Here is a 27,996-nt window from a genome sequence, read left to right on the forward strand (position 1 = left end):
ATAAAGAAATAGAAATGAGAGAGAGAGAAGAGCTTACCTACAACCCACCTGGCCTGGCACTGCTGGCCCAGCCCACCAGGCCCTCCACCGTCTTAAACCTCCTGCCAGTGGGCAGGAGGGCGTGTGGCCACCGTGCGCGCCCACGCGCTCCGTGCCACCTCCTGCTTGCCGACGAGCCGGGACGCGTGGACGATTCTCCCCGTGTCGTCACGATCCCGCTCACCCCCTCTCACTCTCTCTCGAGCTGGTCCCCCTCCTCTGCTCTCTCTCCCTCTCACCACTGAACGCCACCGTCGCCGCCGTTCGCCGTACCCAAGGCCACCGACCATCCCTCGCCCTACCGCCGAGCCTAGAAGCTCCGCCGCGTCTGCCTTACCCTCTCCACCGAGATACGCAATGCCCGGAGGCCCTGCTTCGTCGCCACCGTCGTTGTCTTCACTGACGGGCATCGAAGATCGCCGGCTCCGATTCGGCGCGTCTAGAGCTTCCCCGACTTCGCCGTGTTCCCCGCTAGCCCACCCTCCCCCGTGAGCTCTCCTACGTTTCCCCTCTCTCCCCATGGTTTTCCTGCGCTGTAGCCGTGCTAGCCACCGTACCGAGCGCCACCGTCCGCCATGGACGCTGGGCATGGCGCTGCCGTGTTGCGGCGCTCAGTCCGATGAGCCTAGCGAGCTCCTAGCTGCCCCAGGAGTCCGCATAGCCTCTCAGCCAGCCCCTAGCGCTCCGTAGCCTCACTCCACCCAAACCCGTAGCTCCGGCCGCCGCCCAAGTGGTCGCCGCCGTCGACCCCGGCCTCCTTGTGCCCAGCTGCGTGCACCCCTAGATGCACGGGAGCACAGGCTCCCTCCTGTTGCCCTCAGCGCGACCAGTCGCGGCCTGTAGCTCCGCCCCGACCAACTCCGGGGAGATCCCGCCGCTGCTGTGGTCGCCGGCGTCACCTGCTGACGTGGTGCCGGTTTATTTAGCACTAATGACCCCACTAAACAGCCCCAGGGCCACTGCCATGTGGGCCCCATCGCATGTTTAGGTTAGATAATTAGATTAGTGATAACCGTGTGGCCCACGTGTCAGCGCTGATTTTGACCTAGTTAGCATTGACTGGACCCACCTGTCTGTGGGACTAACCAGTGTGAGTCACTGACATGCAGGTCCCACTGATCAGGTTTGACCTGGACCGGGTCTGTTGACCTACTGAGGTCAGCATGACGCAATGCTGACGCAGTAATAGGTTTTTCTGGATTTATACTTACTCAGGAAATTCCAGAAAATAGTATAAACTTCTAAAATTCATAGTAAATCAATCGTAACTCCAAATGAAATAAATTATATATGAAAAATTATCAGAAAAATCCAAAGAATCTGAATATGGTATTTTCATGCATGTTTGAACAAGTTAACCTCACTGAATAGGACAATTCATGACTATGGAATAACTGGTAATTGGTTTTGGAGTTGGAATTTGCTATAGGTTTGAATTCCACTTCAATGAATATGGCTAACTGTTGCACTAGGTCAATTCAGTACCTTAATATGACATATCATTCATACGTATGTGCATTGCATTGATTGCGGTTCCTTTTGTGTTTGCCGGTGGTTGTTCCCTCTCGGTAGACGTTCGTTCCGACGATGAGTTTGATGACACCGATGAAGAGTTATATCATCTTCAGAAGTGCCAGGCAAGCAAAACCCCCTTGTTCATGCCGATACAATCCCACTCTCTTGCTCATGCTCTCTTTTACTGCATTAGGACAACAACGTTTCAACTATTACATGCTACGGTAGCTGAACCCCTTTCCTCTGCATGACCTGTCATTGCCACAGTAAATAGATGAAACCCACTAGCATGAGTAGGAGTTGTTTGAGCCCTGGTGTGCCTACTCATTCATGCTTGTCTATCATGCCTGCTATTGCTTAGAGTTGACTCAGGTCTGATTCATCGGGGATGAATTGGAATGTGGTGAACATGTCCTACTGTTGCGAGCTAAGTGTGCGAACACGATTTGGTAAAGGTAGCGGTGAGAGGCCATGTAGGAGTACATGGTGGGTTGTCTCATTGCAGCCGTCCTTAGGAACTGAGTTCTGTGTTTGTGATCCATGAACAGTTACTACCACACATTGGGTTCCGGTAACTCGACCCCTCTCGGCTTATTAATCAACTCGATCTCTGTCCAGGAGTTGCAACTAGTTTTTGGTGTTTGTAGGTAGTGTTAGTAGTCTACCAAGTGGCACCCGGTATAGGTGGGCTTGGGGCAGACAAGGCACAGTGGCACGGTGTACCAAGTGGCACCCGGATGGTGGGCTTGGGAACCCTGCACACATCGTTTGGGGCCGTGAGCGACACCCCGGCCGGATCTCCTTGCGGATGGAACCCGAATAGGCGATAAACCTGGAATAGAGACTTGTTGGTTAGTTAGGTCGTGGCCGACTCCCTCGCCCGGCTTCCGCTTGAAGGTTGCCGAGGTACATGACGTGGACAAGGCGATAAGTGGTGAGAGCGTGTGTGAAGAAGTACACCCCTACAGGGTTATCATTATCTATTCGAATAGCCAGATTCCTTGGATATGGAAACTTGGACCCCTTGCATAGTTCATAGACAAGTGAAAGTGGATACTCTAAAATGCGCAAGATAAGCGTGAGTGCTATGGATGGCGTTCTCGTAGGGAGACGGGAGCGGATCCATAGTGGTGTATTGATATGGTGAATATGTGGACTCGTGTGCACCACCTCAAAAGAGTTACTTGAAGTCGTAGTTCAGGATAGCCACCGAGTCAAAGCTGGCTTGCTGCAGTTAAACTCCACCACCCCTTTGTTGATACCGATGCATCTGTAGATAGTTCTGATGTAAGTCTTGCTGGGTACATTTGTACTCACATTTGCCTATTTTATGTTTTGCAGAGATGTAAGTCTCGCTAGTAGTTCCGTGTGGGCTTCGACGTTTAGCTTGATACCTCAGCTACGATCTTGTGCCCTCGGTAGGATCTGGTAGATAGTCAAGCTTCTCAGCCTTTTTCATTTATAGATGTCTGTACTCAGACATGTTAAGCTTCCGCATGTGCTTTGATTGTATGTTATGATTGTTGGGTCATGAGACCCATGTTTGTAATATCTCACTCCTCGGAGACTAATGAATAAATACTCTGAGTCGTAGAGTCTTGTTGTGATGCCATGTTGTATTGCACATATTGAGCATATTGTGTGTATGATTGAAATGCTTGGTATGTGTGGGATCCGACAACCTAGTTGTTATCCTTGGCAGCCTCTCTTATGGGGAAATGTAGTCATGTGCTTCCATGAGCCATAGTAGTCCGCTACAGCCCGGTTCAACGGAGTCCTGCTAGCCCAGCACTACTGCTCCGGAACACTTGACTGACCGGCATGTGATTCACTTCGTTCCTGTGTCTGTCCCTTCGGAGAAATGTCACGCGGTGACATCCCGAGTCCTTCCTGGCCTGCTACAGCCCGGATCACCGGAGTCCTGTTAGCCCAGTGCTACAGCCCGGATTCACACGCTGCTGACCGACATGCTCGATGTTGATTCATGTATGCTTGTCCCCGTAAGTTAGTGCCACTTTGGGTTCAGGACTAGTCACGTCGTCTTGGATTGTCTATCATATGGATGCTAGCGACACTATCATATACGTGAGCCAAAAGGCGCAAACGGTCCTAGGCCATGGTAAGGCGACACCCGTGGGAATACCATGCGTGAGGCCGCAAAGTGATATGAGGTGTTACCGGCTAGATCGATGTGACTTGGAATCGGGGGCCTGACAATCTAGCAACTAGCTATGGACCCGAAGATCTGAAGTAAACTACTCACACGTCATCGGAGGGGCCATGGAGTTGATGTAGAGGCCCTCCGTGAACAATGCCCCCTCCGGCGGAGCTCTGGGAAAGGCCCCAAGATGGGATCTCTTGGGTACAGAAGGTTGCGGCGGTTGAATTAGGTTTTCGTGGTTCTCATGGATGTTTTCGGGGTATATGGATATATATAGGAGGAAGAAGTAGGTCGGTGGAGCAACGAGGGGCCCACGAGGGTGGAGGGCGCGCCCAGGGGGGGGGCGCGCCCCCCCGCCCTGTGGCCTCCTCAATTGTTTCTTGACGTCCACTCCAAGTCTCCTGGATCACGTAGGTTCCAAAAATAACGCCCCCGAAGGTTTCATTCCGTTTGGACTCCGTTTGATTCCTCTTCGGCGAAACTCTAAAATAGGCAAAAAAACAACAATTTGGGTTGGGCCTCCGGTTAATAGGTTAGTCCCAAAAATAATATAAAATTGTAAAAATAAGCCCATTAACATCCAAAACAGATAATATAATAGCATGGAACAATAAAAAATTATAGATATGTTAGAGACGTATCACATATCATATTCAGTGATCTACAAAGTTTTACGTAGAATTTTATGACTAACCATGTGAATAACCAATTCCTGTCATCTCTCTAAATAGATATAAGTGAAGCAGGAGAGTTTAATTGTTTCTACAAAAGATATGCCCATGCTCTAACAAATATAAGTGAAGAAAAAGAGCATTCTACAAATGGCGGTTTCTATATGAAGAGAAATAGGAAATCCAAACTTCAGATGATATAAGTGAAGCACATGAAGCATTCTATAAAGCCATACTCAAAAGATATAAGTGAAGTGCAATGAGCATTCTATAAATTAACCATGGACTATCTCATACCAGCATGGTGCATAAAATAAAAGTGAAACTAAATGCAAAAGACGCTCCAAGATTTGCACATATCGCATGAACGAAACGAATCCGAAAACATACCGATACTTGTCGAAGAAAGATGGGATGTCTTTCGGGGCATCCCCAAGCTTAGACACTTGAGTCTCCTTGAATATTTACTTGGGCTGCCTTGGGCACCCCCAAGCTTGAGCTCTTGCCTCTCCTCCTTTCCTCATATCGAGACCTCATCGATCTTCGAACACTTCATCCACACAAAACTTCACCAGAAAACTCGGTAAGATCCGTTAGTATAATAAAGCAAATCACCACTCTAAGTACTCTTACAAACCATTTCATATTGTGTTTTTTTGTAGCTACTGTAATATAACTTTTCCAAGGCTTAATCCACTGATAGAAATTGATAGTTGTAGCATCCCAAATTTTCAATTTGGAATGTTATACATAGGTCATCCATGCATATCATATTTTATTGCATTTCGTTCTTGTGACCCTCGAAATCCTAAGCAACTCAAGGACCCTCAGAGAGAGTTGGGGATTTTCCCTCGTTCTCATATTTGAGTTTTATCAAATATTGACAGAAGGATCACATTGGTTTTTAATTATTTTTTCTCCCAAAAAATATTTTATATTAAAAATTATATGAGAGGAGATAATATGACTTCTCCAAAATAAATGAAATGTTGGAGGAAAAATATTAAAATCAATTTGTGTTTTTAATTGGGGTTTATCGCTATTTTATTTGAATTAGGAAAAATATGTGTTTCTCAAAATTGCATTAGAGGCCCAAATAAATGTTCACCTTGTCCTGCGTATTTTTAAAGGACGGGGAAAATTTATTTCAGAATTTTTGGAGTCCGTTTATTATTTCTTTTCTTCGTTTTTCTGCGTGGCATTATTTAGAAAAAATTCAACCGCCTTACCGGGCCGTGTCCGACTAGGACACTGCACCCGGCCGGCCTTTTTAAGGCCGAGGCCCGAGCCGCCCCGAGCCGTGTTGGGGAACGTAGTAATTTCAAAATTTTCCTACGCACACGCAAGATCATGGTGATGCATAGCAATGAGAGGGGAGAGTGTTGTCTATGTACCCTCGTAGACCGGCAACGGAAGCGTTGACACAGCGTAGAGGAAGTAGTCGTACGTCTTCTCGATCTGACCGATCCAAGTACCGAACGTATGGCACCTCCGAGTTCTGCACACGTTCAGCCCGATGACGTCCCTCAAACTCTGATCCAGCCTAGTGTTGAGGGAGAGTTTCGTCAGCACGACGGCGTGGTGACGATGTTGATGTTCTACCAACGCAGGGCTTCTCCTAAGCACCGCTACAGTATTATCGAGGTGGACTATGGTGGAAGGGGGCACCGCACACGGCTAAGAGACGATCAACTTGATCAACTTGTGTGTCTAGAGGTGTCCCCCTGCCCCCGTATATAAAGGAGCAAGGGGGGAGGCGGCCGGCCTAGGAGGAGGGCGCGCCAAGGGGGGAGTCCTACTCCCACCGGGAGTAGGACTCCACCTTTCCTTGTTGGAGTAGGAGTGAAGGAAAGAGGAGGAGAGGGATAAGGAAAAGGGGCTGCACCCCTTGTCCAATTCGGACCAGAGGGGGGGGGCACAGGCCTCCTTCCTTTTATCCTCTCTCCTCTATTCCCGTATGGCCCAATAAGGCCCTTATACTCCCTGGCGAATTCCCATAACTCTCCGGTACTCCGAAAAATACCTGAATCACTCGGAACCTTTCCGAAGTCCGAATATAGTCGTCAAATATATCGATCTTTACGTCTCAACAATATAACTGTCATCGTACCATTAAGCGTGCGGACCCTACGGGTTCGAGAACTATGTAGACATGACCGAGACACGTCTCCTGTCAATAACCAATAGCGGAACCTGGATGCTCATATTGGCTCCTACATATTCTTCGAAGATCTTTATCGGTCAGACTACATAACAACATACGTTGTTCCCTTTGTCATCGTTATGTTACTTGCCCGAGATTCGATCGTCGGTATCTCAATACCTAGTTCAATCTCGTTACCGGCAAGTCTCTTTATTTGTTCCGTAATACATCATCCCGCAACTAGCTCATTAGTTGCAATGCTTGCAAGGCTTAGGTGATGTGCATTACCGAGAGGGCCCAGAGACACCTCTCCAACAATCGGAGTGACAAATCCTAATCTCAAAATACGCCAACCCAACAAGTACCTTCGGAGAGACCTATAGAGCACCTTTATAATCACCCAGTTACGTTGTCACATTTGGTAGCACACAAAGTGTTCCTCCGGTAAACGGGAGTTGCATAATCTCATAGTCATAGGAACATGTATAAGTCATGAAGAAAGCAATAGCAACAAACTAAACGATCAAGTGCTAAGCTAACGGAATGGGTCAAGTCAATCACATCATTCTCCTAATGATGTGATCCCGCTACTCAAATGACAACTCATTTCTATGGTTAGGAAACATAACCATCTTTGATCAACGAGTTAGTCAAGTAGAGGCATACTAGTGACACTCTGTTTGTCTATGTATTCACACATGTATTATGTTTCTGGTTAATATAATTCTAGCATGAATAATAAACATTTATCATGATATAAGGAAATAAATAATAACTTTATTATTGCCTCTAGGGAATATTTCCTTCAGTCTCCCACTGCACTAGAGTCAATAATCTAGTTCACATCGCCATGTGATTTAACATCAATAGTTCACATCACCATGTGATTAACACCCATAGTTCACATCGTCATGTGACCAACACCCAAAGGGTTTACTAGAGTCAATAATCTAGTTCACATTGCTATGTGATTAATACCCAAAGAGTACTGAGGTGTGATCATGTTTTGCTTGTGAGAGAAGTTTAGTCAACGGGTCTGCCACATTCAGATCCGTAAGTATTTTGCAAATTTCTATGTCAACAATGCTCTGCACGGAGCTACTCTAGCTAATTGCTCCCACTTTCAATATGTATCCAGATTGAGACTTAAAGTCATCTGGATCAGTGTCAAAACTTGCATCGACGTAACCCTTTACGATGAACCTTTTGTCACCGCCATAATCGAGAAACATATCCTTATTCCACTAAGGATAATTTTGACCAATGTCTAGTGATCTACTCCTAGATCACTATTGTACTCCCTTGCCAAACTCAGGGCAGGGTATACAATAGGTCTAGTACACAGCATGGCATACTTTATAGAACCTACGGCTGAGGCATAGGGAATGACTTTCATTCTCTCTCTATCTTCTGTCGTGGTCGGGTTTTGAGTCTTGCTCAACTTTACACCTTCTAACACAGGCAAGAACTCCTTCTTTGACTGTTCCATTTTGAACTACTTCAAAATCTTGTCATGGTATGTACTCATTGAAAAAACTTATCAAGCGTCTTGATCTATCTTTATAGATCTTGTTGCTCAATATGTAGGCAGCTTCACCGAGGTCTTCCTTTGAAAAACTCCTTTCAAACACTCCTTTATGCTTTGCAGAATAATTCTACATTATCTCTGATCAACAATATGTCATTCACATATACTTATCAGAAATGCTGTAGTGCTCCCACTCACTTTCTTGTAAATACAGGCTTCACCACAAGTCTGTATAAAACTATATGCTTTGATCAACTTATCAAAGCATATATTCCAACTCCGAGATGCTTGCACCAGTCCATAGATGGATCGCTGAAGCTTGCATATTTTGTTAGTACCTTTAAGATTGACAAAAACCTTCTGGTTGCATCATATACAACTTTTTTTAATAAATCTATTAAGGAATGCAGTTTTGTTTATCCATTTGCCAGATTTCATAAAATGCGGTAATTGCTAACATGATTCGGACAGACTTAAGCATAGATACGAGTGACAAATTCTCATCGTAGTCAACACCTTGAACTTGTCGAAAATCTTTTGGCGACAATTCTAGGCTTTGTAGATAGTAACACCACTATCAGCGTTCGTCTTCCTCTTGAAGATCCATTTAATCTCAATGGCTCGCCGATCAATGGGCAAGTCAATCAAAGTCCATACTTTGTTCTCATACATGGATCTCATCTCAGATTTCATGGCCTCAAGCCATTTCACGGAATCTGGGCTCATCATCGCTTCTTCATAGTTCGTAGGCTCGTCATGGTCAAGTAACATGACCTCCAGAATAGGATTACCGTACCACTCTGGTGCAGATCTCGCTCTAGTTTACCTATGAGGTTCGGTAGTAACTTGATCTGAAGTTACATGATCATCATCATTAGCTTTCTCACTAATTGGTGTAGTAGTCACAGGAACAGATTTCTGTGATGAACTACTTTCCAATAAGGGAGCAGGTACTGTTGCCTCATCAAGTTCTACTTTCCTCCCACTCACTTCTTTCAAGAGAAACTCCTTCTCTAGAAAGGATCCATTCTCAGCAACGAATATCTTGCCTTCGGATCTGTGATAGAAGGTGTACCCAACACTTTCTTTTGGGTATCCTATGGAGATTTACTTCTCCGATTTGGGTTTGACCTTATCATGTTGAAACTTTTTCACATAAGCATCGTAGTCCCAAACTTTAAGAAACGACAGCTTAGGTTTCTTGCCAAACCATAGTTCATACGGTGTCATCTCCACGGATTTAGATGGTGCCCTATTTAACGTGAATGTAGCTGTCTCTAATGCATAATCCCAAAACGATAGCGGTAAATTAGTAAGAGACGTCATAGATCGCACCATATCTAATAAAGTACGGTTACGACGTTTGGACACACCATTACACTGTGGTTTTCCAGGTGGCGTGAGTAGTGAAACTATTTCACATTGTTTTAACTAAAGGCCAAACTCGTAACTCAAATATTTTACCTCTACGATCATATCGTAGAAACTTTTATTTTCTTGTTACGATGATTCTCCACTTCACTCTGAAATTCTTCGAACTTTTCAAATATTTCAGACTTGTGTTTCATCAAGAAGATATACTCATATCTGCTCAAATCATCCGTGAAGATCAGAAAATAATGATACTTGCCTTGAGCCTTAACACTCATCGGACCGCATACATCAGTATGTATTATTTCCAATAAGTCAGTTGCTCGCTCCATTGTTCCGGAGAACGGAGTCTTAGTCATCTTGCCCATGAGGCATGGTTCGCAAGCATCAAGTGATTCAAAAAGTCCAACAGCATGGAGTTTCTTCATGCGCTTTACACCAATATGACCTAAATGGCAGTGCCACAAATAAGTTGCACTATCATTATTAACTTTGCATCTTTTGGTTTCAATATTATGAATATGTGTATCACTACGATCGAGATCCAACGAACCATTTTCATTGGGTGTGTAACCATATAAGGTTTTATTCATGTAAACAGAACAACAATTAATTCTCTTACTTAAATGAATAACCGTATTGCAATAAACATGATCCAATCATATTCATGCTCAACGTAAACACTAAATAACATTTATTTTAGGTTTAACACTAATCCTGAAAGTATAGGGAGTGTGCGATGATGATCATATCAATCTTGGAACCATTTCCAATACACATCATCACTTCACCCTTAACTAGTCTCTGTTCATTCTGTAACTCCCGTTTCGAGTTACTATTCTTAGCAACTGAACCAGTATCACATACCGAGGGGTTGCTACGAACACTAGTAAAATACGCATCAATAATCTGTATATCAAATATACCTTTGTTTACTTTGCCATCCTTTCTTATCCGCCAAATACTTGGGGTAGTTCCGCTTCCAATGACCAGTTCCTTTGCAGTAGAAGCACTTAGTCTCAGGTTTAGGTCCAGACTTGGGCTTCTTCACTTGAGCAGCAACTTGCTTGTCGTTCTTCTTGAAGTTCCCCTTCTTCCCTTTGCCCTTTTTTCTTGAAACTAGTGATCTTGTGAATCATCAAAACTTGATGCTCTTTCTTGATTTCTACCTTCATTTATTTCATCATCATGAAAACTCGGGAATCGTTTTCATCATCCCTTGTATACTATAGTTCATCACGAAGTTCTACTAACTTGGTGATGGTGACTAGAGAATTCTTTCAATCACTATTTTATCTGGAAGATTAACTCCCACTTGATTCAAGAGATTGTAGTACCCAGACAATCTGAGAACATGCTCACTGCTTGAGCTATTCTCCTCCATCTTTTAGCTATAGAACTTGTTGGAGACTTCATATCTCTCAACTCGGGTATTTGCTTGAAATATTAACTTCAACTCCTGGAACATCTCATATGGTCCATGACATTCAAAAAGTCTTTGAAGTCCCGATTCTAAGCCGTTTAAGCATGGTGCACTAAACTATCAAGTAGTCATCATATTGAGCTAGCCAAACGTTCATAATGTCTGCATCTGCTCCTGCAATAGGTCTGTCACCTAGCGGTGCATTAAGGACATAATTCTTCTGTGCGGCAATGAGGATAATCCTCACATCACGAATCCAATCCGCATCATTGCTACTAACATCTTTCAACTTAGTTTTCTCTAGGAACATATCAAAAATAAAACAGGGGAGCTAAACGTGAGCTATTGATCTACAACATAGATACGCTAATACTACCAGGACTAAGTTCATGATAAATTTAAGTTCAATTAATCATATTACTTAAGAACTCCCACTTAGAAAGACATCCCTCTAATCTTCTAAGTGATCACGTCATCCAAATTAACTAAACCATAACCGATCATCACGTGAAATGGAAGAGCTTTCAATGGTGAACATCAATATGTTGATCATATCTACTATATGATTCACGCTCGACCTTTCGGTCTCAGTGTTCCGAGGCCATATCTGCATATGCTAGGCTCGTCAAGTTTAACCTGAGTATTCTGCATGTGCAAAACTGGCTTGCACCCGTTGTAGATTGACGTAGAGCTTATCACCCCCGATCATCACATGGTGTCTGGGCATGACGAACTTTGGCAATGGTGCATACTCAGGGAGAACACTTATCTTGAAATTTAGTGAGAGATCATCTTATAATGCTACCGTCAATCAACGCAAGATAAGATGCATAAAAGATAAACATCACATGCAATCAATATAAGTGATATGATATGACCATCATCATCTTGTGCTCGTGATCTCCATCTCCGAAGCACCGTCATGATCACCATCGTCACCAGCACGACACCTTGATCTCCATCGTAGCATCGTTGTCGTCTCGCCAATCTTATGCTTCCACGACTATCGCTGCCGCTTAAAGATAAAGTAAAGCATTACAGCGCAATTGCATTGCATACAATAAAGTGACAACCATATGGCTCCTGCCAGTTGCCGATAACTCGGTTACAAAACGTGATCATCTCATACAATAAAATATAACATCATGTTTTGACCATATCACATCACAACATGCCCCACAAAAACATGTTAGACGTCCTCTACTTTGTTGTTGCATGTTTTACGTGGCTGCTACGGGCTTAGCAAGAACCGTTCTTACCTACGCATCAAAACCACAACGATAGTTTGTCAAGTTGGTGTTGTTTTAACCTTCGCAAGGACCGGGCGTGGCCACACTCGGTTCAACTAAAGTTGGAGAAACTGATACCCGTCAGCCACCTGTGTGTAAAGCACGTCGGTAGAACCAGTCTCGCGTAAGCGTACGCATAATGTCGGTCCGGGCCGCTTCATCCAACAATACTGCCGAACCAAAGTATGACATACTGGTAAGCAGTATGACTTATATCGCCCACAACTCACTTGTGTTCTACTCGTGCATATAACATCAACACATAAAACCTAGGCTCGGATGCCACTGTTAGGGAATGTAGTAATTTCAAAAATTTCCTACGCACACGCAATATCATGGTGATGCATAGCAACGAGAGGGGTGAGTGTTGCCTCCGTACCCTCGTAGACCGGCAATGGAAGCGTTGACACAACGTAGAGGGAGCAGTCGTACGTCTTCCCGATCCGACCGATCCAAGTACCGAACGTATGGCACCTCCGAGTTCTGCACACGTTCAGCCCGATGACGTCCCTCGAACTCTGATCCAGCCGAGTGTTGAGGGAGAGTTTCGTCAGCACGACGGCGTGGTGACGATGTTGATGTTCTACCGACGGAGGGCTTCGCCTAAGCACCGCTACAATATTATCGAGGTGGACTATGGTGGAAGGGGGCACCGCACACGGCTAAGAGACGATCAACTTGATCAACTTGTGTGTCTAGAGGTGCCCCCCTGCCCTCATATATAAAGGAGCAAGGGGGGAGGCTGCCGGCCTAGGAGGAGGGCGCGCCAAGGGGGGAGTCCTACTCCCACCGGGAGTAGGACTCCACCTTTCCTTGTTGGAGTAGGAGTGAAGGAAAGAGGAGGAGAGGGAGAAGGAAAAGGGGGTTGCACCCCTTGTCCACTTCGGACCAGAGGGGGGCGCAGGCCTCCTTCCTTTTGGCCTATCTCGTCTATTCCTGTATGGCCCAATAAGGCCCATATACTCCCCGGCGAATTCCTGTAACTCTCCGGTACTCCAAAAAATACCCGAATCACTCGGAACCTTTCCGAAGTCCGAATATAGTCGTCCAATATATCAATCTTTACGTCTCGACCATTTCGAGACTCCTCGTCATGTCCCCAATCTCATCCGGGACTCTGAACTCCTTCAGTACATCAAAACATATAAACTCATAATATAACTGTCATCATAGCGTTAAGCATGCGGACCCTACGGGTTCGAGAACTATGTAGACATGACCGAGACACGTCTCCGGTCAATAACCAATAGCGGAACCTGGATGCTCATATTGGCTCCTACATATACTTCGAAGATCTTTATCGGTCAGACCGCATAACAACATACGTTGTTCCCTTTGTCATCGTTATGTTACTTGCCCGAGATTCGATCGTCGGTATCTCAATACCTAGTTCAATCTCGTTACCGGAATGTCTCTTTACTCGTTCCGTAATTCATCATCCCGCAACTAACTCATTAGTTGCAATGCTTGCAAGGCTTAGGTGATGTGCATTACCGAGAGGGCCCAGAGATACCTCTCCAACAATTGGAGTGACAAATCCTAATCTCGAAATACGCCAACCCAACAAGTACCTTCGGAGACACCTGTAGAGCACCTTTATAATCACCAAGTTTCGTTGCTCCGTTTGATTTTAATCTTTTTGCAAACGGGAGTTCTTCAGTTGAACTTTCCAGTTAGATCGTCTTGTTTGAGATTTACCCGTGCATCTTTGCTTGATTTCTTATGTATGCTATTGTTTGTTTGCGATAGAACACCCGGAGTGCGAAGCGTGCTACTCCGAGTCTTTAGGATTTGCACATCGTCAGCAAGGCAAGTAACACTTTGATCATACCCCTTTATCACCTAGTTTTTATGCATTAGTTTCAACCTTCACACATTGCATGAGTAGGATCTCTTAACATGTGGGTCTGGGAAATAGATAATGAGGTAGAACCTATTACCCTCTTTTGTTATCAAACCCTTGGGAGTTACTTCTACGTTATGATTATATTGCCATCCTATGTTGTAGACGTGGTTTGGGTTTGAGTGTATCCATGACAGATATGAGTTGTTAATTAATGTTCAACTTAAGGTGACAACTTTAATACACATCTGGGTGGATTGCTTGTGGGCATCTGGAGAATCCAGTGTTGTCCTAGGATATCCCAGAGTACCCGTGTGATCATCCTACGGTACGCTACCCAGGCTCAAAGGGATCATAAGACTATTCATGCAAGAAACTTCCGTGTGCAGCCACAAGCCATTATGTGCTCTGGCATAGTTGAGTAAGTTGCGTGAGTTCTTGAAGAGGTGGACTAGTAGATGTAGGGGATTGTAGGTGTACCGGTCCGCCCGGAGTAGAGAGCAAATGCTTCCGAAAGATTGTGTCTCGGTCATCCGTTTCTCAAACACCCTGTAGTGCGGGAAATCCAACGGAGGAGATCGAGTCTTGTGGGGAAAAGTGTGCAAATCTCTGCAGAGTGTATAAACTAATCATGGTTAGCCGTGTCCCCAGTTATGGACATCTTGAGTATCTGGTTCTTGGATTATCATATGGATCTCATCACTCTAAATTGATTTGTTGGGTTGATAATTACTTTTAACTGGGATTGAGTTGGCGGAACCTTCTCAATATTTTTCAACTACCATGATAGTTAAATAAAATATATTAATCATACAGCCTCCACCAGCCATATATGCATATAGTGATAGCTTTTATCTGTTCATTACTCTCCTGTGTTACATTGCCAGCATATTCCATGTGCTGACCCGTTTTCGGGCTGCAACATATCATGTTGCAGACTTTTCAGATGAGGAGTAGGGTGCGATAGGTCGTTTGTCATGCACTCAGCTATGCTGTTGGAGTTGATGGACTCACTTTATCTTCCAAGCCTTTCCCTGTTATCGTATTAGATGGCCTTAAGCCATATTTATTGTAATAATTTCTCTCTTGAGACATTCGATTTAATAAGTGTGTGATAGCCACTCTATTATAAATCCTTTGAGTACTGTGTGTCAGCATTACCGATCCAAGGATGACACTGAAGCACAGAGACACTACAAGAAATATGTCAACTAGTGACCTTCTGTCAGTGACCCTGGAAGAAATGGTCATAGATCTATGACCATTTCAGACCAATTGGTCAAAAGCTATTCGGGGGGGCTCCAAATCCTAAACCATTGCGACCATTTTGGTCAGAAAGGTCGTAATTTTCTTACATGAAATGGTCATAAAGCAAACAACGCTAGTTCGCTGCCTTATTTCTAGTTGTTAACGACCAATATGGATGGTCATAGCCTTGTAAATTGTGGTGGGTTGCTATGACTAGGCACCACCTCATCAGTTTTGCCTATGTGTCATGTCCATGTGGCAGTTTTTGCCCTAGGTTGTGAAGCAACCTATATTTCTGTCATTCCCAAAATTCCCAAAAAAATCTCATAAATTCTTTGGGTCATATCTTTGTCAAATATGTAAAATCCTTCTTTGCCTAGTTCAAAAATATTCATTTTCCTATTCTGTTCAGAACAACAGTTTGTGAAGGAAGTACCACTTTGGCATGTCCAAATAGTATCCATTTTCTACAGTGCTTTCCTATGCCCAAATAACCATCCTCCACCAGATGCCAGCTCAATCCATTCGTTATTTTGAGCCGAGCTTCAACATTCGTAGTTATGTCTAGTGTGGTAGTTTGCAAAGCAAGTACCACCTAGGCTCCTCCTTTTGAGCTAAAAATTTGTGAAGACGGTCTTCTTAGTAACTGATCATCCTCAGCCAAAACACACGCCCATTAGCCATGTACATTTCCCATACCACTAATCAAACATTTGGCTGCTAATTCATGTTTGAGCATCGATCGGTCTCCTCGTGAGAATCATATGTTGTAATTTTCTTCCTAGCACCTACCTGGGGAGTGCCCAACCCACTAGACATGCCTAGGCTGCCCAGAACACATGGCAACACCATGGTCACGTGGTGACCACGCGGCGGGCATGCGAGTTTACGCGCTCTAGAGTTGGGGCCCTCAGCCACCGCCGAAACCTCGATGTATCGCCACCAAACCATGTATTTATGATTAAATAAGTACTTATGTAACTATAAATGATTTTCGGAAAAAATAAATAGCAAACTATGAGGCAGCTGCAGTTCAAATTTGACCCGCTTCCAACTGAATCGGCGGAAATTTGTCTTTTTCACGAGAGGTGGATCAAAACTTTTTACACCCAACCATTTTGTCAATTGTGCATTAAATATGTCCTAGTATTTTAGAAAATTGATTTGGTCAAATTTTGCAACAATTATTTGGGAGGTCCTTCACAAAAAAACCTCCTTTTGGGCACTCGAAAAATGGAAAATGGTTTTTTCGTCCAAAGAAAATGAAAACTTCCTTAGTCAACATTGTTTTCCATTACAATATGCACCCTTGTGCACAATATGAGATCATTTCAACAAACTATGCCATGAATGTGGTCATAAGATTGATCATTTGGCTTGAAAGCCATTGATCTCCATACATGATAGCTCATTTCTGAGAACACTTTTTTAAAATAATTGCCGTATTACAAGTTTGTTATTTTTCCTGGGAATTTGGCCACATATAATGACACAATGCGAAGGTGTCCCAATTTTTTGATTTTTTTTTGAATTTTTTATGCCCGTTTCAATATGCGGTCAAAATGGCGGGAATAACCGTTCCTAGCTAGTGGTTGAATCTTGGAATTTTTTTTGTTTTTCTCTGATTAAATAGATACTCATGTACCTAGAAATGATTTTTGGAAAAAATAAAGAGAAAACTATGAGGTAGCTATAGTTCAAATTTGACCCGCTTCCTCCTAAATCGGCGGGAATTTGTCTTTTTTACGAGAGGGGGATCAAAAATTTTTACACCCAACCATTTGGTCAATTGTGCATCAAATATGTCCTATTATTTTAGACAATTGCTTTGGTCGAATTTTGCAACAATTATTTGGGAGGTCCTGCACAAAAAACCTCGTTTTGGGCACTCGAAAAATGAAAAATGGTTTTTTCGTCAAAGAAAATGAAAACTTCCTTAGGCAACATTGTTTTCCATTCCAATATGCACCCTTGTGCACAATATGAGATCATTTTAACAAACTATGCCATGAATGTGGCCATAAGATTGATCATTTGGCTTGAAAGCCAGTGATCTCCATACGTGATAGCTCGTTTCTGAGAACACTTTTTTAAAATAATTGCCATATTACAAGTTTGTTATTTTTCCTGGGTACTTGGCCACATATAATGACACAATGCGAAGGTTTCCCAATTTTTTGATTTATTTTAAATTTTTTGTGCCCGTTTCAAAATGCAATCAAAATGGCGGGAATAACCGTTTCTAGCTAGTGGTTGAATCTTGGAATTTTTTTTGTTTTTCTATGATTAAATAGATACTTATGTACCTAGAAATGATTTTTGGAAAAAATAAAGAGCAAACTACGAGGTAGCTACAGTTCAAATTTGACCCGCTTCCTACTAAATCGGCAGGAATTTGTCTTTTTCACAAGAGGTGGATAAAAACTTTTTACACCCAACCATTTTATAAAATATGTCCTATTATTTTATAAAATTGATTTGGTACAATTTTGCAACAAATATATGGTAGGTCCTTCACAGAAAAAAACTCATTTCGGGCACTCGAAAAATGGAAAATGAATTTTCCGTGCAAAGACAATGAAAACTCCCTTAGGCAACATTGTTTGGAATTCTAAGATGCACCCTTGTGCACAATACGAGATCATTTGAACAAACTAAGCCATGAATGTGGCCATAAGATTGATCATTTGGCTTGAAAGCCATGAATCTTCACGCATGATAGCTCATTTCTGAGAACACTTTTTTTAAATAATTGGCTTATTAAAAGTTTATTATTTTTCCTGGAAACTTGGTCACATATGATGACACAATGCGAAGGTTTTCCAATTTTTTGATTTTTTTTAATTTTTTATGCCCGTTTCAAAAAGCGGTCAAAACGGCGGGCATGACCGTTCTTAGCTAGTGGTTGAATCTTGGCAAACTTTTGGTGTTTCTCTTATTAAATAGATACTTATGTACCTAGAAATGATTTTTGGAAAAAATAAAGAGTAAATTATGAGGTAGTTGCAGTTCAAATTTGACCCGCTTTCCGCTGAATCGGTGAAAATATCTCTTTTCATGAGAGGTGGATAAAAACTTTTGAAACCCAACCATTTGATCACTCGTGCATTAAATATGGCCTAATATTTTAGAAAATTGATTTGGTCCAATTTTGCAACAAATATTTGGTAGGCCCTTCACAAAAAAACTTATTTTAGGCACTCGAGAAATGGAAAATGAATATTCCGTGCAACGAAAATGAAAAATTTCTTAGGTAACATTGTTTTCCATTAAAGATACAAACTTACGCATAATGTGAGACCATTTTTTTGAATTTTTTTCATGTGTAAAAGTAGAAGAAAAACTAAAGGAAAAACACAATTATATGTGCTCTATTCTCATTGGTGGGTTTAGTTGTCACACGGATCGATGACATGGGCCCATCCATCCGTCCAACTCTCCACCTCTCCATCCAGCCATCCATCCGCAGCCCAAACCCTAACCCGCACCCACACTCCTCCTGCCTCAGCTCCTCGCCGCCGCAACCTCCTCCCAGACCCCCCTCTCCTCGACCCAGACCTCCATCTCTCTGCCATCCCCCCCCCGCCGCCGGCCTCCCCCCCCCCCGCCGCCGTTGACCTCTTCATCGCCCCCAACGCCGTCCATCCTTCCTTCCACCATCCAGATCCCCCGTTTCCTCGCTGTCTCGCGTCGCCGCTACCACCTCCCTCCGGCGGAGCTCGTCGCCGTTCCCCATGCCCTCCTCCTCTCGCCCCTCCCCTTCCCACTCCCCACAGCGATGGCCGACGGCCTCATCGTGGCGCAAAATTCCCCACCACCACGAAGCCAGCGAGGATGTTCCCGTGCCGGCCGCTGGTGTCCCCGCCACTGCCGCGGGCCCTCGCTGCCGAGGCGCCCTTCTCCGTGCGGCGGCTGTGCGTGGTGCGGTGCATGGCCAAGGAGCGGCGGGTGCGGATGGTGGCGAAGCAGATCCAGCGGGAGCTGGCGGACATGCTGACCACGACCCCGTCATGCAGCGGGCCGTCCTCCCCGAGGCCGCCCTCGGTGCCGACCGCTACCTCTCCTCCCCCACCACCATCGCCGATGTCGAGCTCTCCAACGACCTCCCTCAAAACGATGCGGCTACGCTGCAACTGGGATGCTGAGTTCCTTGTCTCTGCTCCGGTTTGTGTCTGCAGGTGTGCAAGGTGTATGTGTCCGTGTTCGGGGACGAGAGGGGGAAGAAGGTGGCCATGGCCGGAATCAAGGACAAGACCAAGTACCTCTAGGTCACGCCCGAGCTCTCCAACGACCTCCAGGTCATGTCTGCTTACTTCCCATTTTGTTTATAGATCATTATGCTAGTTTCTGTCTTGTTTAATTGGTTAATTGTTCATGCTTGAAGTTAATTAGCTGGAGTAGTTGGTCAGTTACACACTGGTTGGTGCATGCTAGCTCAAGTGATACATGCATGGATGTATGTTCAGTCAAGTCAGTTAGTCAAGGAATTTGTTTCAGATTCAGGTGTGATGAATTTGTCATCCACCTTAATTCCTTGACCCCTGTAGTTGTTTGCCTCGAGAATTATTTGGTCTAGCACTTGGGGAGCTTCTCTGATTAGGGAAGGGGGACAAGGTAGCTAGATTGTTAGGAGAATCTACAGTTAATAATTAAGTAAACGTTAGTCTGTAAAGGTAGCAAGACGGAAAGCGTCCGTGCGTGGTGCCTTTGTTTGCAGCTAGCTGACGAGGGACAAAGGAATACTATGGGTGTCAGCAATTAATTCAAGTTCATTTTCATGTCATGGATCCTAGCTTGCTTGGCCCTGATTAAGATAAGCTAACTCCAATTATGTAGCTAATTTATGTCTTGTTTAATTTGGATGAATGGTTGGGTATATATATTGATTAATTGGTTAAGTGTTCATGCTTGTTTGTTAACGCAGTAGAATTTGGTGTGCTTGAATAAAATGGCGCTCATTTGCATCATTGTATTTCTACTAAGTTTTAAGAAGAATTCTGGTACGAACGCACTGACCGTATACTTGTACATGTGCAGCTGAGGAACCTCCTATGGGCTACTTCCAAGCATGATGTGTACGTGATGCAGAACTATTCTGTGAGGCATTGGTCGTCCTTACTCCGGAGAGGAAAAGAAGTGCTCAACGTGGCAGGCCCAAATCAGGTGATCTACCACAGAGCGATGTGATAGTCCTGCATTGTTAGAATGTCGATCAATCTCTGATCCACTATGCGACCACACTGTGCAGGTTATGCAGGGAGGTCGTCCCTTGTCCAGGGTGAAGAGCAGCACCATGACGGTGAAAGACAACCTCCTGGCAGCTGGTGGTTTCCATGGGGAGCTGATCTGCAATGTAAGGAGGCCGGAGTAGGCACGCAGTGCACACACAAAGCTTTTTTCTGCTTGAGAACATGTAGAAATGTAGAGCTGTAGCTTGACAGTTAGGTATTTATTATTTTGTTTGTACCTTGTCAGTGAATTCTAGCACTGAAGCGTCTTCATTTCGAGCAGCGATATCCTGATTGGTAAACTAGTGCTTTGTGTGTGCTAGTACCTCACAAAGTCATCCTAGTATATGCATAGATGAAATTATTCACTCCGCCATTGTCACTGTTTCCTAATCGAGTACAACAAACCTCCTATGGTTTTTTTGTGCAAGATAAGTGTGAAACATTGTAGTGCTGACCCCAACATGTACCTAGCATTTCTGATGTGTATTTCCTTTGATTCCCTAGGCTTAACGTGTAAGTTATAATAACTGTGAATCGGTCCGTGGGAAATTGGGCATATTGGGTTGGTAAATATAGAACTGTAGAGATGTAGAACTAAAGCGTGGTACTTAGCCATTTAAGTTGTTGGTACTTGGTAGTACCTACACAGTGAAGTCTAGTTGATTTAGGAAAACTTGACTTGAGATTTTCTTTCTTATGATTTACTGATGAAACCTTGATTCTTGAATCTTGATGTAGGTATCCCACCGCCGATCCATATCCAGATCAGCTGCGTCGCCGGTTCCGCCATCTCCGACCGCACTCCCCCATCTGCGGCGTTGAGCCGGGCCTGCTCACCTCCTCCTTGATGGTCGCGCGCCGGGAGAGCCCTCTGCTGGCAGCGACGCAGCCGTGTCTGGTGCCATACAAGGGACTCCGGCGCAGGATCCTGTCATCGTCCGTTCCTAACGCCGCTGAGTTGAGGTACTTGAGATTTCTCTCCCCACTACACTGTCTCACCCATTCCCCTTCAAAAATTTCCTCACAATCAAATCGATGCTGCAGCTGCAGGTGTTCCTTGATGCTACATATGTCAGTTTCTTTTGGTAAACTAGAAACTGTGACATCAAAATCAATTCCTCTTTAGAGTGTGTTGCTTGTATCTACTAGCTGGTTCTGTTGCTTACTGCTTGTTGACTCTGGTTAAGTACTATTTGTATTGCTGCTGGCTAGATGGGAATTGCTGAATGATTGCCAAAGCCCCGTTAGTTCTTTGGTTGTAACAACTGATTTTATTTTCTTTTGGTACTATATATGGTCTAATCCAGCACTGAATATCCATATGTTGTTTTAATCCCGATGATGATGCTGTAGCATAAAGTGGACACCATATTCGGTTTCTCTAGATGCTTTATCTCTGGTGGTTTCTTGTTTGATGCACATTGTTATTTGCAGGGCTGTGAGTATATTTCCAAGGAAATATACTGACCCTGATGTGTCAAAGTTGCCCATTTGCCCTTTCTTAAACAATTTTACTTTGTCTGTGTTCTTCCTGTATGTCCTGTTTCACATTACTGGTTTTTCATGCCATATTCATCAATCCTGCTCCCATGCCTTATGATTGAGTAACCTGATTAGTATTAATGCCACTGTCCTATTACATGTATCATTTGACACACACATTAGTAAATCTGAATTAATTTTGACATAGTTGCTTATTGATTGAATATGAGTATTGTTCCTTATACTCAAATGGAACTTTGATCTGCTGTAACTTTGAATGATCGTTTTTAAACCTTGTCGTGTATGTGAAACATTCAATGCTTATTTCTTGCTAAGTTTGTCAGATGTTCCAATTCAATTCCATGTTTTGATGAATATGCCTATTCCAGATAAGTAGAATGAGCTTGTTAAAATAATAATTAGTAGAATGATAAAATACTGGTGTGTCTTTAGTTTTTATATTAAAAGTATCCGTGTAATATTTCTTCTTTCAATGACATACTTTTTGTTCTCTTTTGAATGTCCAGATGTTTTGCAAAAGGAAGAAGCAGTACTTGAAGAAGCAGATTACAATGTTTTCTCGTCGTGAAGCACTAGATAGGCTTGTTCTATTTATTCTTCCCATTCTAGAGTATTCCAGCACCTGAATGCCTGACTACAACATGTTGTAGGTTTCTTGAATTTGTACATATGTGATAGAAATTTGTAGAATGTGTGTTCTGAGATATTTCCGTAATATTCAGCTAATTCGTGGTAACTTGATTCATATTGTTATTCAAACTGGTTTGAAAATTTTCTTTAAATGTTCTGGAGTTGGACCTTAAAGAGGCTAAGGATCAATTATATTGGACAAATATTTTGGGTAAAAAAGTAAAACGAAAGTAAATGAATGTGGAAAGGCCAAGGCCCAGGAAAGAAAAACCTGGAAAACATTGGGCTGCACTCATTTGAAAAAAAAGATAAAAAGGCTAAAATGTGGGCTTGGCCCATGTAGTCAACCAAATTAATAGGAAAAAATACATTTAAAAGGCCGAATTGTTGGGCTAGGCCCATGAAGAAAATCGAATTGGACCGGGCTGATTCTTGTGCCACATCAGATTGCCACGTCGGATGCCTACGTGGCCTTAGGAGGCTGCTAATGACCAAAACAAAAGAGTAGGCATATTTTGGTCGTAAACGTCTACGACCTTCCCACAGAGAAGGTCGTTAATTTCAGTTTTCGACCGCCAGCTTTTGACCATCTGTTTTTGGTCAAAAAAAGGTCGGAAATGAAAATCAATGACCTTTCAGGGACCAATAGTGAGGGTCACAAGTTAACATATTCCTTGTAGTGAGACTTGACCATTTGAGGTCGAGTCTCTACAAGATGGTATCAGAGCACACGTTGAATGTAGGACACGAGCACTAAGAAAAGCCATAGACCACTCTTCTCTACTTATTTCTTACTCCTCTCCATTTTCTACTCCTTAGGATGGGGGATACAAGGAACAAGTTTGCACAACTGGATGAAGAAACACCTTTTGGAAGACACTTGAAGGAAGTCACAAAGTACCTGAACATTGGAATACCAAGCTTCACGGGGACCTGATGAAGATATGTACCTAGGGTAAGGTCATAGGCCTGACCTAGACAGCCTCCCCTAGGACATCCCCCTAAAACCAGAAGCATTCGAAGAGGAGTCATCATCCACTCGACCATGAGGACTTCCACTCGGAAGACTTGAAGTCACTCGACCACGGAGACTGTCACTCGACCACCAGAAGGTCTAAGGTCGCTCCGAACTACAACGGTCGGACATCACCTCATAGCTTTAATGGCCATTATGTCTCTTTATTTACTAGCGTTACCAGTAACGTCTCCCCTTTAATGTACTTTAAACCCTTTGTAACGTGGGCCGGCTGGGGTCCTGGCGCACTCTATATAAGCGACCCCCCTCCACAGGCACAAGGGTTTGCATCTCTTGTAAACACACACACACACATATAATCCAGTCGACCGCCTCCGGACGTAGGGCTGCTACTTCCTCCGAGAAGGGCCTGAACTCATAAAACTTGTGTGTACAACTACTCCATAGCTAGGATCTTGCCTCCTCATACCTACCCCCCATTCTACTGTCAGTCTTAGATCCACGACAGTTGGCGCCCACCGTGGGGCCGGTGTCTTAGCAGTTTGTTGGAGAGGTTGTGATTTTTCCGATTCCCGTCATCATGTTTTCCGGTGGAGGATTGGCTAAAGGCTGCCAGATCCGTCTCGGCGCGCTTGTTTTCATCGCCGACGACTCCGCTTGGCTCGATGAGGCCCCACTCAACATCGAGGCGCTCCCCATCCGCAGGGCGACGCACTTCCGCGCTTGCATCTGCGGCGTCCTCCTTCGGCAACCGTCGACTCAGTATCAGTCGGCTCCTACGGCAACCTCACTTTTCGTTGTTCGCCGGCACCAGCGATCCTGTCGGTCGCGGCTTCAGCGGTGGGTGAGGCACGCGGTGGCCCGCCAATCGTCCACCCCACAAATCGCGGCGATCGAGCTTGATGAAACTCTCTACGGCCTATTCGATCTGTCGACCGGATCCGTCGAGACTGCGTCCAAATGCGACAGCAGTGACCCTGCGGCGGAAGTCTTGATGGTCAATGGACCATGCAGTCCTCCTGGCTTCACCCGTGAAGACGGTGGAGATGGTGTCGGCAACCCATCACATGTCCACGAGGAGTACCGCCCCGAACCGCTCTCTTTGCAGCAGAGGCAAGATCTTCGCCGCCGTAATATGGATGCACTTCACACTCCTATCGTTGGAGAAACCCCGGAGGCCCAGGCCTTGGAGGAGGCGCGCCTGGCCAACTTGGCTGAGCGCACTCGACTGAAGAACCTCCAGCACGCACTTGACGAGCACGCTCGCAGCGAATTCCTGAGTCCAGTCGACGACAACTTTTTCCGGCTCCGACTCAGGTATATCGCACTCTGATCCAAAATCTCACAGCTGCAGCCCGAATAGCAGAGTCAATTCAGCCTTCCCAGTCGGAAGCTGGTCGTGGTTTGATGCAGATCCGAGCGTTACTCCGAGTAGCAAGAGAGCAGAATATAGCAGTATCTCAGTCCCGAAATAGGATTCATAGCAGGTCTGTGGTGGCGGATACTGTCCAATCTGCTCACAGCCCAAGATCGCCTCCGCGGCGTGAGGGACGTGGGTACCAGCAAGATCAGTACATGAACTGTGAGTACTATGATCATCGACTCGACCACGATGATCGTCGTCGAGTGCCCTCGCCTCCTCCAAGGAGTGGGTCATACGTGCCTCAGCATCAAGATGACAGGCGCCCCCACTGCGGCGAACGAAGGATTCCAGTCGACCCTAGAGAGCTAGGCTTTGATGCAAGGTCTATCCTCGTTCAAGGTCTGGTTGATAGGAACAGAGCTCACAGAGAAGGCCACGATAGAGATCGTCCGATTGGAAGCAGGGTGCACATTTCAGGACCCGAGTGTTTCAGCAGGACCATCAAAGCAGCAGTTATTCCTCCCAACTTCAGGTTGGCGACTGGAGTCAACAAGTTCACCGGCGAGTCCAAGCCAGACACTTGTCTTGAGGATTACAGAGTAGTTCTGTAGATTGGTGGTGGCAATGACGATGTGGCCATGAAGCACCTCCCCTTGATGTGAGAGGGCTCAGCCAGAGCATGGTTGAACCAGTTGGCTCCTGGCAGCATATATAGTTGGGAGGAACTTGCTGAGTGTTTGTTAGAACCTTTGAAGCCACTTGCAAAAGGCCGGTAGGGTTGACAGAATTGCAGTGTTGTGTTCAGAAACCGAATGAAACCTTGAGAGATTATATCCAGAGATGGATCACGTTACACCATACAGTGGAGAATGTGTCAGATCACCAAGCAATTTGTGCCTTCAAGGAAGGCGTCAAGTATCGGGAGTTGAATCTAAAATTCGGCCGGACAGGAGATATGACTCTGACTTGGATGATGGAGATTGCCACCAAATATGCCAATGGTGAAGAGGAAAACCGACTCCGGAGTGGCAAACACAAAATAGTCGCCCAAGAAACCGGAGGAGGGAATTCCAGTCAGAAACAGAAGCGAAAGGCCGAACCAGCTGCTCCTGGTGAAGCTTTAGTTGTTGCTCAAGGGACATTCAAGGGAAAACCCAAAGGGCCCTGATAACCCACAAGTATAGGGGATCGCAACAGTTTTCGATAAGTAAGATTGTCGAACCCAATGAGGAGCTAAGGGCCGAACAAATATTCCCTCAAGTTCTATCAACCACCGATACAACTCTACGACGCTTGATGTTCGCTTTACCTACAACAAGTATGAAACTGGAAGTACTTTGTAGGTGTTGTTGGATAGGTTTGCAAGATAATAAAGAGCAAGTAAATAAAAAGTAGGTGTTGTTTAGATAAGGACACAACTAAGTTAGTTTTAGTAAAGAGCTTTTTGTTATGAGAAAGTTATTTGTCCCTAGGCAATCGATAACTAGACCGGTAATCATTATTGCAATTTTATATGAGGGAGAGGCATAAGCTAACATACTTTATCTACTTGGATCATATGCACTTATGATTGGAACTCTAGCAAGCATCCGCAACTACTAAAGATCATTAAGGTAAAACCCAACCATAGCATTAAAGTATCATGTCCTCTTTATCCCATATGCAACAACCCCCTTACTCGGGTTTGTGTTTCAGTCACACATGCAACACCCTACAGCGGGAATCCCTCACGCTTGCACGACACGGAGAGCACCATAGGACAGCACCAATAATAAAACATGCAACTCAAACCAATCACAATCATCAAATAACCCATAGGACAAAACGGATCTACTCAAACATCATAGGATAGCCATACATCATTGGGAAATAATATATAGCATTGAGCACCATGTTTAAGTAGAGATTACAGCGGGTAAGAGAGAGGTTACACCGCTGCATAGAGGGAGGGGGAAGAGTTGGTGATGATGGCCGTGAAGTTGTTGGTGAAGATTGCGGTGATGATGATGGCCATGACGGCGTCCCAGCGCCACCGGAAGAGAAGGGGAGAGGGGGGCCCTTCATCTTCTTCTTCCTTGACCTCCTCCCTAGATGGGAGAAGGGTTTCCCCTATGGTCCTTGGCCTCCATGACATGGGAGGGGCGAGAGCCCCTCCGAGATTGGATCTGTCTCTCTGTCTCTCTCTGTTTTTGCGTTCTCAGATTCTACCCTTTCACTGTTTCTTATATTCTCGGAAATCCATAACTCCGATTGGGCTGAAATTTTAACACGATATCTATCTGGATATTACCTTTCTTGCAGCGAAAGAAGGGCATCAACCGCCTTACGGGGTGGCCACGAGGGCCCAGGGCGCGCCTGCCCCTTGGGGCGTGCCCCCTGCCTCGTGGCCCCCTCGGGCATCGTCTCGCGTGGATTTTCCTGCCCAAAAATCATATATATTCCAAAAAAAATCTCTGTCAGTTTTTAACCCGTTTGGAGTCTGTTTGATATGGATATTCTATGAAACAAAAAACATGCAACAAACAGGAACTAGCACTGGGCACTGGATCAATATGTTAGTCCCAAAATAGTATAAAAAGTTGCCAAAAGTATATTAAAGTTGTAGAATATTGGCATGGAACAATCAAAAATTATAGATACGACGGAGACGTATCAGCATCCCCAAGCTTAATTGCTGCTCATCCTCGAGTAGGTAAATGATAAAAAAGATAATTTTTGATATGGAATGCTACCTAGCATAATCTTGATCGCATATCTAATCATGGCATGAATATTAAGATACGAGTGATTCAAAGCAATAGTCTATCATTTGACATAAAAACAATAATACTTCAAGCATACTAATAAAGCAATCATGTCTTTTCAAAATAACAAGGCCAAAGAAAGTTATCACTACAAAATCATATAGTCTGGCTATGCTCCATCTTCACCACACAAAATATTCAAATCATGCACAACCCTGATGACAAGCCGAGCAATTGGTTCATACTTTTTAACATGCTTCAGCTTTTTCAACCCTCATGCAATACATGAGCGTGAGCCATGGACATAGCACTATAGGT

At 44.4% G+C, this 27,996-nt stretch overlaps 1 pseudogene; it reads left to right on the plus strand.

Annotated features, from left to right (window-relative positions):
- Positions 1-19,065: 19,065 nt before the first annotated feature.
- On the plus strand, positions 19,066-19,499 carry LOC125506697 (annotated as a pseudogene).
- Positions 19,500-27,996: the final 8,497 nt, after the last annotated feature.

This window comes from Triticum urartu, chromosome 5 (genome assembly GCF_003073215.2).
Source record: "Triticum urartu cultivar G1812 chromosome 5, Tu2.1, whole genome shotgun sequence".
Taxonomy (NCBI): Eukaryota; Viridiplantae; Streptophyta; class Magnoliopsida; order Poales; family Poaceae; genus Triticum; species Triticum urartu.